The sequence below is a fragment of the Grus americana genome, chromosome 3 (assembly GCF_028858705.1).
Source record: "Grus americana isolate bGruAme1 chromosome 3, bGruAme1.mat, whole genome shotgun sequence".
Lineage (NCBI taxonomy): Eukaryota > Metazoa > Chordata > Aves > Gruiformes > Gruidae > Grus > Grus americana.
In genome coordinates, this window is record NC_072854.1 from 48,513,824 (window position 1) to 48,528,280 (window position 14,457).

The following is a 14,457-nucleotide window of genomic DNA, read 5'->3' on the forward strand; positions in this document are numbered from 1 at the left end:
TAATCATCTTTGTGGCCCTTTGCTGGACTTGGTCCAGCATGTCTCTCTTGTACTGGAAAGCCCAGAACTGGACCCGGTACTCCAGATGCTGTTCCTAATGCAGCCCAGGATACTGTTGCCCCTGAGCAAGGGCTCATGTTCAACTTGGTGTCCACCAGGACGCTCAGCTCGTTTACTGCCAAACTGCTTTCCAGCTGGTCAGCCCCCTGCATGTGCTGGTGCATGGGGTTGTTCCTCCCCAGGTGCAGGACTTGTCACTTCTCTTTGTGGAATTTAGAGCATGCCTCTCGGCCCATTTCTTCAGTCCGTCCAGGTTTCTCTGAATGGCAGTGTAACTATCTGACCTATCAAGCACTGCCCCAAGTTTTGCGCTAAGAGCAAAGAAAAAGCTCTTACAACATTCTCATATCTGAAATTCATCTTTATGAAGACTCTCCTTTCTCTAGGACAATTTTTAGTCTTGTGCAGGCTCTTTCTGGGGTTTGTCTCATAGAAAGAATAAAGCAACCCAGGTCTCTCCCTGTGAAAACCCATATCAAAGCTAGCATGACTTTTAAGGAGAAAAGGGATAGACATTTTTGTCGTTTTTTCTTTATGTCTGTCCCTTTTTGTAGAATGCATCTCAAGTTTACAACTCAAACCAGTCCTGGGATACACTCCTAGAATGAACTGTTCTTCAAACAAGACTGTTGAAGGCTATAAATCTGCCTTAAAGGCTCTTTTGTTGCACAGAGGAGCTAACTGATGCCAGGAAATCAAGTCTTTTCTCTTAGTTACTCTCCTTTTAAAAGTAAAACTGAATCTTTGATAAAACCCTGCAGGCTCAAAGGAACACAGTAGAGCCCAAGATCTTGGAAGAGATATTTACAGTGTTTTTTAGTTTTTCCTGAAAAACAATCAGTGTTGGAAGACAAGCTGGAAAAGGCAATACCACAGTTAACTTCTACATATGGCAGGCTCTGAAGCAATGAAGGTGATCGGTACATTTGAAAGGGTAAGAAGGGCACTGCAAGCTGCTAAACAATGTCCAATAGTTGAAGTAGGCACTTAGACCGGGTGATTGTCACCTCAGAAAGGTATATGTTTCTAAAAAGTACTTGTCAGCTGTGACTATTCACTGTGATGTTATAGTCCTATATATCTATATAATAAGTTGAGCAGGTCCAGCGAAGGGTCACTAAGATGATTAAGGGATTGCAGCACCTATCATACAGGGAGAGGCTGAGAGTGGGGGTTGTTTAGCTTGGAGAAGGCTCTTCTCAGTGGTATCCAGTGACAGGAGAAGAAGCAACAAGCACAGATTGAAATACAACAGATTACACTTAAACATAAAAAAAAGTTTTTACTGTGAGGGTGGTTGAATGCTGGCACAGGTTGCCTGATGATGTTGCAGAGTTTCCGTCCTTGGAGATACCAAAACGCGACTGGACATGGCCCTGAGCACCCTGCTTTGAGTGGAGGAGCTGAATTAGATGATTTCCTGAGGTCCTTTCTGAACTCAACCATTCTGTGATCCTGTTTGGGAACTGTTTTGTTGAATGAGCACTGATGCACAGTTTGAAGGTATCCTAAAGACTCTTTAAGCTACAGAGCTATACTGTCTTACTTGAAAGGGAAACTGAGCAGCAGCTGCATCATCACAGAATGAATAAGAGATCTGTGATACTCTCTCACCCAAAACTTTGTCTCAGCGTTGTGTTGTCACAGCCCAGAGCCTGCCATGCGTACAGCAACCTTCAATAGCTCTGTTCCTGCCTTATGAACACGCCAAGTCAGGGACTAAATCAGATATGGCAGGTGGGGTTGTTTTCCCCCTCTTCCCACCCAACTCACTCTCACTCACTTGCACAGTGAACCACAACCACGGGATTTATCTAGCTGAAAAAAATCACCTCTCTGTAAAAAGTATCTAGCTGAAAAATAATGTACTTCAGCCATGCCCATTCCCCAGGCCAGATCCCAGTGAGGGAAGGCACCATTTGCACCAGAATCAGCTTGAGGCAGAATACTTTTTTTCAGTGGCACTTCAGTGGCTTAGTGAATGATTCAAATTGTGATGCATGAGAAACTCTCCCTATGAAAAGAGAAAAGACTTGGGAAAAGAATAAAGACCTACCTCTGAGACAGGTATCGTGTCATCTAGGCTACACCCTATTCCAAATTGTACTCTTACTTGCGAAAACAGATCCTCTAGGTCAGGACCAAAAGATGTTGGTACCTTGCAAGAACCCAGCTACTTCCCACGTTGCAGCTACTGTATATCTGATTATCTTTCAGAGGATTGTCAGTTTGTAATCTTTTATTGATGTTATACTGTTCTGATTTCAGCTGGGATGGAGTTAATTTTCTTCCAAGCAGCTGATATAGAGCTGTGTTTTGGATTGAGAATAATGTTGATAACACACTGATGTTTTAGTTGTTGCTAAGTAGCGCTTACACTGAGTCAAGGACTTTTCAGCTTCTCATGCTTTACTGACTGAGAAGGCTGGGGGTGCACAAGAAGCTGGGAGGGGGCACAGCCAGGACAACTGACCCCAACAGACCAAAGAGATATTCCATACCATATAATGTCATGCTCAGCATATAAACTGGGGGGAGTTGGCTGGGCGGGTGGCAATCACTGCTCAGGGGCTAGTTGGGAATCGGTCAGCAGGTGGTGAACAATTGTTTTTCATTTGCATCACTTGTTTTTCTTCAGGTTTATTTCTCTCTCTTTTTGTTATTTTCCTTTATTATTATTATATTTCAATTATTATTATTATATTTCAATTATTATTCTTTATTTCAATTATTAAACTGTTCCTATCTCAACCCACGAGTTTTCTCACTTTTACTCTTCCAGTTCGCTCCCTCATTCCACCAGAAGGTGGGGGAGTGAGCAAGCGGCTGCATGGTGCTTAGTTGCCAGCTGAGGTTAAACCACAAAATGTTACACTTGATTACGCAAGGAAAAAAATCCTCAAAGCAAGTACAAACCCTATGTATATCAGCAAATATCTTCTGCTTTTTCCAAGAATGTCTTACCCACTACTTGCTTTGTATGTCTTCACTGTTCAGGCTGTAAAGATTTCAGTTTTCATTTCTCTCATGAATGCTCTATCTCTTCACTGCTCTCCAGGCTTATTTGTTAGTTTTTTCCCTTTCTTCAGAAGAAACCAAGCTTGACGGGTTTTTAATAATGATCAAATCATCTCCTCTACACTAACTATAACGCATGTATAATTAACGATGGAAGCAAAAGGTTGAGTAAACCAAAGGTCATGGCAATTGAGGCTGATTTCATTAGACAGTGTTGGTATGTTATTGTTCCCAATGCAGAAATCTGGGTTTAAAGGAAGATAATGTGTTCATGAAACTGGGCCAGAGGAAATGGGCATTCTTCTGTTACTTTTGGGTCACCTGCAACTATTACTTTAATTAGGGTCACAAGCAGCCACTGCTAATAAATAACCTGAAAATGATATATGAATAGAGCTATGAATGTGCTTTCATCAAAATAATTCACAATTAGATTCTCCCACACTTAGTTACTGGGTAAAATTTCCCAGTATGAATAATCAATTGTATGTGTAAGAGTGGAAAAGTCTTTCAACTGCTTTTGTCTCTTCCATTTTTGTCTCTTGGTAATAAGAAAGAAACGGGAAACTCAGGTCCATGTGTTTTGATAAATTAAAATAGAGCTAGGATTAGGAAGGGATACTTTATCACATGAAAACTGAAGCATAGTACTTAAAGAAACACACAAAAAAAGCAGCTTTCAGCTCCTTAGATGAAGGATGTTGTCCTGGTTTTTGGGTGGGATAGAGTTAATTTTCACAAGAAGCTGGGAAGGGACACAGCCAGGATAGGTGACCCAAACTAGCCAAACGGGTATTACATACCATATGATGTCATGCTCAGCATATAAAGGGGGCTGGTCAGGGAGGAGGGGTGGCTGCTCAGGGATGGGCTGGTTGGTCATCAGGCTCTGGGGCTGAGGAAATTGCGTGGTGTATCACCCATTTTGTATATTTTTTATAAGTACTGTTGTTGTTGTTTCCCTCCCCCTTTGCCATCCCAGTAAACTGTCCTTATCCCAACCCACGAGTTTTACCTTTTTCTTCCCATTCTCCTCCCCATCCCACCGGAGGAGAGGGGTGAGTGAGCAGCCACGTGGTGCTGAGCTGCCAGCTGGGGCTAAACCACGACAGATGTGTTGCTGAAGTACAGATCAGCTGTTTGGGGAAAAGGATGGGGTTTAAACCTAGAAGTTACACACTTGACTACTTGAACATGTATCAGTCTAGATAAATTGTAGTACTGGTGGTCCAGAATAATTTCTTTGATACTTCCATTGCCTGCAGTGAAGTTTTTCTAGCAATGGATTTAGCTCTGCACTTAATACCCAATATTATTAAGCCTAATAACTTCAGAGTATCAGTCAGATGATGCCAGAGCTCTGTTCCTGAGAGAGAAAAATGCCAGACATCTGGATTGTTTTTACATATTCACAGTTCATCACCCAGCTTTCCAGCTGCTGAGTGTCAGCCCTGCCTCCCCTCTTCCCCCGTGTCCACCTGGCTCTTGGCATGGAGTCTTCCCTTCCGTGGCTTCGTTAACCAGCCAAATATTGCCGGTACTCACACTACTGGGTCCTTCAGTGACTGTCAGATTTTCGACACTCCAGTTTCTCTGCCAGCCTTTTCATCATCAGTAATTCTTCCCTGATTGCACGAAACTCTTTGCCTCCATTGCCATTCTGTAGCTGATTTGTTCACTTTATTTTGAGCCTCAGACATGCCTTTGTTATTTATACTCCAGAATCTGTTGGAAAAAGTCCCGAGATCTTTCTGTTCCCACAGCAAGCTGATCCTCTACTTCCTAGCTCAGCTTTTACTTTGGCCAAGGAGCACCTCTTTTTCCATTTTCATCCTGTGGTTTTTATCTCTGGCTGTTATCTGTCACTTTTTTTTTTATATCTAAAAGATTAAATAAGTAGGATTTACTAAGATGTCCATTCCATGCTTCCTTCCCCACTCACATTTTAACTTGGACTCTGTCTGCCTAATTTTTTTCAAATCAGCTCTGACAGCAAGTACAATAGGACTTAAAACTATACTGACTTTTAAAGAAAGTCAGAAAATAACTCAAAATCTATTAAAACATTGTGCTTTTATTTCCATTGTCTTTTTTTATTATTATTTACTTAAAAGGGTGTGGGAAATATGAAGGGAGACTCTCCCGTATGAAAGCATTCTCCATTTGAATCAGCTTAGCTTTCAACCAGTTCACCCTTTAGCAATGTGGTTTACTTCTGCAATTAATCTATGAGTGAATTCTGATTGACTCAAACTGAAGTGGCAGAGGTAAGCCAGGAGTAAAACAAAAACTTTTGAGACAATATTTTTGAGCACTTTAAGCCTTGCTTATCAATTAAGGTTTCACCCTCAAAATTTGTGATTAACAATAAAAGTGATGCTGACAACGAATGCTTGGAAATTATTATTATTATTACAGTTACATATTATTCTAGTCCGGTGGAGATGCAGAGAAGCTCCTTCTAAATCATGTTAACTTCTCTACCTGGTTTTTCAATATTCAACAGAATAGAGAAATGCTGATCTAAATGACTGTAATTAGTTCTTGTGATTGGAGTAATGGTAGATGAAGAAACAAAGTAAATGTATAAACCAACTGTGGCTTACCACCCACAGACACACGAGGCAGGCACTTTCTCACTCTACGCCCCCAACTCCAAGTAATCATTTCCTTTCTTCACCACTGTATACTTTGAAAAATGTTCTGTAATTTTTTCCTACCAGCTAAAACAATTCAATTTTTTGAGCCTGCAGTTCCCCAAGGAAACTAGTTCAAACTCCTTAAATCAAGCTGCCATAAAGAGCCAGACAGTTTCAGCTGCTGAAAACTGCATACAGTGTAATGCAATAAAACCCACAGGCCAGACTCGGTCATAACAAAATAAAATTTATTCCTAATGTTAAGCTAACATTTTCTTATGGTTGTTATTCTTAAAGGCTATCATATTGATTAAAAAAAAGCATTAAAATGTTAATGTTTAACCAAGTATATGTCACTGAATTCCTAAAAAAAAAGGTATTTGAACATGACTGTGGTTCTTTTGAAATAACTGTTTAAGTCTGACGATCTTGTGCACTAATTCAGCTTTATCATAAATCCCTCATTCAGCACCGGACTCTTTGCTGTTGCTGTTGGTTTTGATGAACATTAGATGAAAAGCTACCTATTATTTTTCTTTTTTAAAAAGTGCCACAACCACCACTGATAATTATTCTGTAGAGGAGCATGCTCAAACTTTTCTGTTTGAACTGAACTGGAGTCAGCATCCTGGGATCCGAAGTAGATTAAACATTTAAAAACTTGGCTGCAAACTACCCCTTTGGATAGTCAGCTGGACACAAGGAGACCTGAGCTCTTACTCTCTCCCTAGTATCTTTTTTTTTCTCTTCAGTGATGGTGTAATGTAAAATATAGAACCAATTCAGACCCGCAATCACTCAATTATCTCTTTTCAGAGATGGCTCTTACAAACAGGGTTCTCATAGCAGAGACCCCCTCTTCCCCTCCTCCCACCAACCTCGTTGTGGGGTCAAGACCCAAAAACCATGTCTATACTGGTAAATAAAACAGTACAGGGCTCATTTTCTGACCCTGTGGCTAACTAGCCTGGCACATCTCACAACCATATAAGGGTTTAAACCAATTATTCCTGCAACCAGGCCAAAAGCAATCTGCATATTAGGGCCTGGCGTTGGCCTGTGCTAGTTCCCCAACCACAGTCTGGCACCAATTGTTTTGGCCAGGCCTGGTTGGCACAAAATCACTTCATGGGCTGTGCACAACCAGTGCTCCAGCGTCTTCCCTGGCCCTGTTCACTTGGCTAATTCAGATGTGGCCAAAGAGTCTTCATATCCCTGAATGGGCAAATCAGCAATGAGGAACCAGGCACAGGATTTTCCATCCATGAAACAAAACATGATGGAGGGAACAGACAGATAGAGAGCAGTAGTCCAATGTACTCCATTTTATCAGGAGCAAAATATTTGTCTTTTTCCATTCCAGAGGGGGTCCACAAAGATGATCAGAGGGCTAGAGCACCTCTCCTATGAGGACAGGCTGAGACAGTTGGGATTGTTCAGCCTGGAGAAGAGAAGGCTCTGGGGAGACCTTATAGCAGCCTTCCAGTACCTAAAGGGGCCTACAGGAAAGCTGGAGAGGGACTGGTTACAAGGGCAGGGAGTGATAGGACAAGGGGTGATGGCCTTAAGCTGAAGGAAGGCAGATTTAGATTAGATATTAGGACGAAATTCTTCACTGTGAGGGTGGTGAGGCACTGGAACAGGTTGCCCAGAGAGGTTGTGGATGCCCCATCCCTGGAAGTGTTCAAGGCCAGGTTGGATGGGGCTTTGGGCAATGTGATCTAGTGGAGGGTGTCCCTGCCTGCAGCAGGGGGGTTGGAACTAGATGGCCTTTGAGGTCCCTTCCAACCCAAACCATTCTGTGATTCTATGATTGATGTAAAACCAATACCTGTGTGACACACATGTGACACGCTCATTCACATTCATAGTAAAGCCCAACCCAAAACCACTTTTTCTGGAGTTACACGTCTGGCCTCACTTTAGAAAGCAGCAAGCAGGATCTGTGCTGATTGCGGGCATGCAGATCTTCCTCTTTGGTTTGGTCTTCCTGATTAGCCCATCACTAGTTAATGCCATGGCAAGTTTCTGGATGCGCCCAACTTAGTTTCTGTTCCAGCTTAAACAACGAGTATAACCTCAACTTTCAAATTAGTGTCTCTGAGCCACCGAACAAGGACAGAAATGATCAAGCATTTGAAGAAGGCAAAAAAGCTACTGGTTTGGAATTAAATGTAATCTTGTAATGGTGGTAAATACTGGTTTAGAAAAGGCATGGAGAAGTCAACAGTCAACGCCTGGCAGAGTGCTCTTAGTGTGCCTGTAATAAAGGCTTGACTGAAATGCAATTGACGTGGCTGCAACTAAATAAATGTCTAAAAAGGCATTTGCGATGAAATACTTTTCTCTGATTACCATATTGAATGTTCATGTGCTTAGATATCTGTCTAGATTTGCAAATGGAATTTTCTTGAGAACCTTATATTAAAATTTAAAGCTTCATAAAATGCTGCATGATTTTCACCAGGCCACAAAATAAAGCAGAACAGCATATTTTGGCAAAGCTTTTCCAAACTAACTTAAAAAATCACTTCCTTTCTTTGGCCCCACTGGCAAAAGCAAATAAAATAGGAGAAAGATAGAAGAAAAATAGGAAAGTTCTCTGTTACTAACATTTTCATTGGGACATTAAAAAATTAGAACAGTCCCAAAGGGCAAAGAAGGAGACTAATGGCTAAAAGGAGAAAAGAAAAAGTTCTGTAACTGCATACAGCCATTGCCAGCTAAGAAACAGAGCACAGTTTGGACCTTCATGAGGCATGAGCAGTTCTAGGGGAAGGAAAACAGGAAACAGAAAACAAATCCCTCACCAGGGTCCTTCTATAGCATATTTTATATCAGTTTTGCTGCCAGCATGCAGGGAACACTTAGCTTTGCAACTTCCTTTGATTGAGTTTTACAGTACACTTGATGTGTTTTTAAAAAATAAATGAAAAGGGTGTTAAAGAGAGTATACGGTAGTCATATGATTTATCACCAGGCTTGAGAACGTTAAGGTATATACGTGGCAAACACCTTCCAAAGCTAAAGGAGCAATCTTACTGCAATCTTACTGTGTTACTGCCCCTGAGACCACTAGTGGAACGAGAAGCTGTAGGGAAATGTCCACCGTGAGTCTGCAGTGCCAGGGGCAGCAAGAGGAGGCTGCTCGGCTGGGGAAGGGGAGCCAGGAGCCACAGGTGACAGCAGGGCCTGTGGGGCACTCTCACTGATGAGAGTGCAGAGCAGGTCTGTTGGTGGCCACCAAGGCCAGCCCAGAGTCCAGATGGCCAGACAAGCCCATGGCGATGAGGCAGGTCCGAGGTCAAGCCTGTCACCCATCAGGGTCCAGATCAAGAGGCATGGCCACAGCTGCAGCTCAGCTGCAATGGAGCTTAAGCCAGGAACAAAGGTGAGAGCCTCAGCTTAAAAACAGCTGCTGGGTGAAGGAGCAGGAGGTCCTCACCCAGGTTTCTGCTAGCGTTTTCTTTCAAGGCTACCAGCTATACTATCTCTGTGCTTGCCCTGAGCCCAGGCAGCTGCACGCCCAGAAGGGGGGATGCACACGGGAGCCCCCACACCAGCCGTGTTTGCTGTTTCCACTCTCAAGTGTTTTTCCATGTTTCTATGCTGCCTTCGTCTACCACAGGTCCTTATCAAATCTACTTTAAGACTCTTGTAATCTCCATTTTGCAGACAAGCATCTAAATAATTTCTCCCTTCTCCACTGCATTCCCAGACTCTTTTTCTCTTCCTTCTTTTAGTGTATCCTATTCGCCCACTAACTTCCCACGCTTCCCTCATGGTTTCGTAGCCAGTCTCCCCCACACAGACTCCCAGTCCCTGCCCCTCACAAGTAATAGAGATGCTGCTGCTTCCCACAGATACATATGACAATTCCAGCCGACAGTAACCCTGGTCTTCATTAACTCACACTTCACATATGGTGGATGACGCTATGCTGGCAAATAAACGTGCTGATATGAGGTGAAATGCTCTTGGCCAGTGAGTCTCTGCCTCTGCTCCCCAATTTGTAGACTTAGCTTTTTGCCCCTTGAACAGTCCTGATCTCAGGAGACTCTTCCTCTGAATTTTTTTTTCCCCTCATCCTGGCCTGGCATTTGTCTTATTTTTTTTTCCATTTGACTCAGACAGCTTCTTCCTTCATGCTTCCAGGGTCTTAGCAATAGGGTCACTAAAAGGACAAGAAAGAGAAATTCCTTCTTTTTAGTTCCCAAACAAGAACTAAGAGCATCCATGGAAAGTCTTCCCTGAGATTCTGTAGCCTGGACAAGGAGGGGGAGTATGTACATAAGCTGTACTCATTTGCTGTAGAAGAGCCAGTGCAGATAGGCTGCTCAGCGTTCAGTGTTGGAAGTGACTCGGGTTTTCGTTGGACCCAAGGCTTTGTGGATTTTAGCTGTTAAGAAAGTCTCTCAGTGTGTGCAAATTGCGGTTTGGCCAGGGGTTACAACTCAGCCAGATCTGAACAGAAGTACCCACATGAACAACAAAAGGCATTTTCCTGCCAGAAAGTGCCTACTTTAAATGTTGGGACTGCTAGATCATTTTAAAGAAAATACCTTAGCATGGACCAAACATATTTTTTAAATATTTTTTCCTGGAAATGAATGGGAAAAAATGTAAACAGCCTATAACAAGAGGCATGGAAAATATAGTAACAAAGAGCTAGTTTGCCAAAGATACAAGCAACTGGAAAACTGTCTTATAATGGGAAATTTTTAGACAATTTTAGAAATAGGTGACATAAACACACCCACCTATAACAAATAAAGTTCATAGAAATATGGCAGACAAACCTATACACAATGTCCAGAAGTGCCCACTCAGACCCCGATGAAGCTGACATAAAGTCAGATTAATGAAGGAGCTGGCAATTGGGAGATGATACTGTCAGGAAAGGAAACAGCACGATTGAAACAGAATGCCAAGAGGATAAACGTGGAAGGACGGGAAACCCGAGGTGGCACAAAGCTGTGGGAGCAGAAGATTCTCTCTGCAGGATAAAATAAATAAATGTACTCTCTGGTCTGAATAGCAATGGGGGTGGAATAGGAGCAACTACTCTCAGTCTAAAACGTCTGGCTTTGGACAGGTTTCTGAAAGCCAGGAATGTGCCGGAGATGGTGTTACCTGGAACCTCAGAAATTCCGTCCCCAATATCAGGGTCTCAGCTCCTTCTTTTCAGATGTGCAATCACTATTTCCCACAGTTGGAGACAACATTACAGAACGCAAACCAGTGCTATTTACTGAATGTTTTTCTTCTCTTTTTTTTTTTTTTGAAGTGAAAAAGCTTTGGTAGACCTCCCTAGAAAAAATATTATATATGATGATTTTATGACATGCTTTCATGAACTATTCCAGAAATTACTTTTGATTGCAGCACAACACAAATAGAGTAAAGGTTTTGTTTTGGGTGGAACATACAGCATGAAAAATTAAAAGTGCTTTTTCAAGTTTTTTGGGTTGTTTTTGTTTTTTGTTTTTTTTTTTTTCCCCAAAATATCTTTAGTGCTTTTTCTTTTTCACCAGGGATGGCAGGTCACTTTAACAGGTTACGTGAGGAGAAAAATCTTGTAACTCATGAAAACACCTAGAACTGTTTAATCTGCATAAGAAGAAACAAATTTTCCACCAAGTTCTCAGGGGAAACCGTATGAACAAGCCCAGTGAAAAAAAGCTGAGAAATGCAAAGTAATGGAAAATAATGTGCAGTGTTTTCACAGCCTTTCAAACTGTTTGCAGTTCAGTCATTTATTGAAAGAGTTCAGTTCTGCTTATGTTCCATCTATAACCTGTTTTATACAAACTTGCTATACAATTAGATTATGTCATATGCTGAGGGTAAAAAAACAAAGCAGGTGGGTGGGGTTTCTTTTCAGAAAAAATATCTCAGCACAAATACCAGGGACCAGGAAGGAACTCTTCCTCATCTCTTAGAAATAAATAAAAAATGTAAGTAATAAACTAAGTTCTGATCGTGCTTTTGTTTGTTTGATTTTCAGAAAAGATCATGCATTCTCAAATTATTATCAAAATATAGCTAAAGCTGTGTTAGGGTAATATAGATATATGTTGGGCTAGATTTATTTACATACATATATATACACACACAGTGTGCACACTAAATTTTAGGTAATATAGTCAAATATTAGGAGTACTAGCGAAATGTAGCTACGTAAATCTCATCTGGGAAACATGACTGAAGTAGCTTTCTAGGGCTGCACCTAGATAAGTGGAACGGCGTCGTTTGGTGACTCCCTGAACAAGACCCTCCTGAGCCCTGAAAATATTTCTCTATCCAATGCAAAACCTTTCTCATCTAAGTAAGGAACACTATTTGAAGGCTCAAGAGGCTCCACCGCTTCTTTAATCACAGGCTAAGATCAGAGAGCAAAAACTCTGTGTAAAGCTTTTTTTGTGAAAAGGAAGTTAAAAAGCTATGCACGGTAAGTATTTTAGCACTGACAGGGCTATTAACTGCACTCAAAAAGTGCTGTTAAATTCTTAAAAGTCTTACTGGACCCTCAAAAATTAAATCCACAAAGGAAAGCCCAAGAATGGGAAGCTGTGATCAAAGCAGGCATGTCAATGCCTAATGATAGAAACCTATGTGAACTGGGCTTATTAGAGAGTAGGAAAAAAACACTTCAAAAAGTCGTCCTTTCCAGGTGCCACAGTTTTACCTTGGTCTCTTAAGAAAATGCAATTGCATTCACTATCCATGCCTTTGCTCCCAAATAACTTTTGAACCCTTTTTACAATTTCAGTCAAATTCAACATAACCTAAAAATACTGTGTCATGAAAATCAGCGGTCAGATAAAAGACTTCTAATCAGTGTCCCCACCAGAGGACAGACGGTGTGACTTCACCAGTTACGTACTGCTTGACTTCCCAATTGGCTAATCCTCAGCACAAGCACCCGGTGAGCCTGTCAGCGTACACACCACCGGGAACCATCTCCATGTCGCTACCACACGTGGGAAGCAGGGACCACTGGAGCCTACGTAGAGGGGATAGGTAGAAAAGTATGTGGAACATTAATCCATAGGTAACCAAGCGTTGTTAGCCCTGCTGTTTCTACAATATATACACCTGGGTGAAGTATGCTCAAGACGGTATGTAAACTACCATTGGGCTATTCTGGGGATAAGTCAGAACAAGCTAGAAAAACTAAGCTTTAGGATTAATAAAATCTTACGTGCCAGGAAAGGAACTCCATCGTGGTGCAAGACAACTGGGAACGGACAAGCTCCGGACAAGCCAGTTGCACAGCTAGAAGCCGGCCTGCTTTGGGGGTGTGGGCAGCACATCATGAGACCACCATCATGAGCTGTGAGGTCACGGCTGCAGCTGGTTAAGGGGGTGTTAGGCTGTGCAAGAGCCCCCACACAAGAGCGAAGCCCCACCTGCCAGCGGCAGGTCTGGGGGTGAGCAGCAGCGCCAGTGGACTGGACGCACTGCAGCTGGGGAGTCTGGTCTCGGGGTGGCGGAGCCATATGCAATCACGGGAGCCCAGCGGCCTCCACGATACGCAGCCGTGAGACGAGGAGGTGGTCGGTCGGATGTGGCGAGCGGGGCACTCCAGGCTGGCTCCTCGACGAGCGGGAGGCCGAGGGGCTGTGAGGTGACGCTCACGCTGTAGCGGCGCGGCGGGAGCAGGTCGGAGAGGACGGCAAGAGGCCTGCGGAACGGCAGAGGGCGGCCAGCTTAGCGCGAGAGGACGGCGCGGGAGGAGGCCAGGCGGCACCGGCGGGGCGGCGCTGACAGGGCTGCGCGCGGGCGCCGGGGCGCGGCGGGCGGCTCCCCGGGGATGCGGGCGGCACCGCCCCGCCCCGCCCGCCGGCTCGCGCTGCCCTCGAGCGCCCCCGCGCGCAGCCGCCGGGCGCCCGCCCGCCCGCGGGGAGGGCGGCGGGCAGGTGCGCGGCGGCTGCGGCGTGAGCCGGCGTTGGGGCCGTGTCTGCCCGCCACCGCCGCCCCTCCTCGCCGGCTGCCGCCGCCTTCCCGGCGTGAGCATCAGTTCCCTCCTGCCGCTGCGGCTCTCTTCCTCCTCTTCCTCCGTTCCGTCCTCCCGGCGGCTCGGGAAGGCAAAGCCCCCGGGGTGTCCGTCGGTGGGTGCGCGCCCCCAGCCCCTGCGCTCGCCTTCCCCACCGCGGCAGCCGCAGGCGCAGCCCCGCTTAACCCGGCCACCATGGCGCGCGGGAGGTAAGCGAGCTCCCTTCACCTCTCCTTCGCGGCGGGGCCGCCGCCGGGTCTCGCCCTCCCGCCGGCGCCGCACCTGCCGGGGCGCGCGCGGGTCCGCCTCCCGCTGGCCGCGGGCGGGTCCGCGGGCGGCTGCGGGGAGGGGGCGGCAGGCGGGTTTTTCCGATGCCGGAGGAAAAGTTGCGCTCGGCGGAGGCGAAGTGGCTCCGCATTGTTGTGTTTGGGCGCGGGTGTTTCCCTGCGGGCGGCGGCGTGGCGGGTGTACTTCCGGGTTCGCACCTTTTTTTCCTTCGCCGCCGCGGTGCGCCCCTTCCTCTGCCGGCCGCCGCTGCCCTCGAGCGGAGCCGGAGTCGCCGCCGGTTCGGCTGTCAGCACCTGAGCCGCGGCTCCCCCTCCGGGAAGGGGGTGGCGGGGCTGCTTCGCACGTCAAACACGAACGACGACAGCAGTGGTAGTAGAGGAAAGGTGAAGGGACGGAGCCTTCCACCCCGCCGCCGAGCGGGGCGTGGGGCGCAGCGCCCCGCCGAGAGCCGCC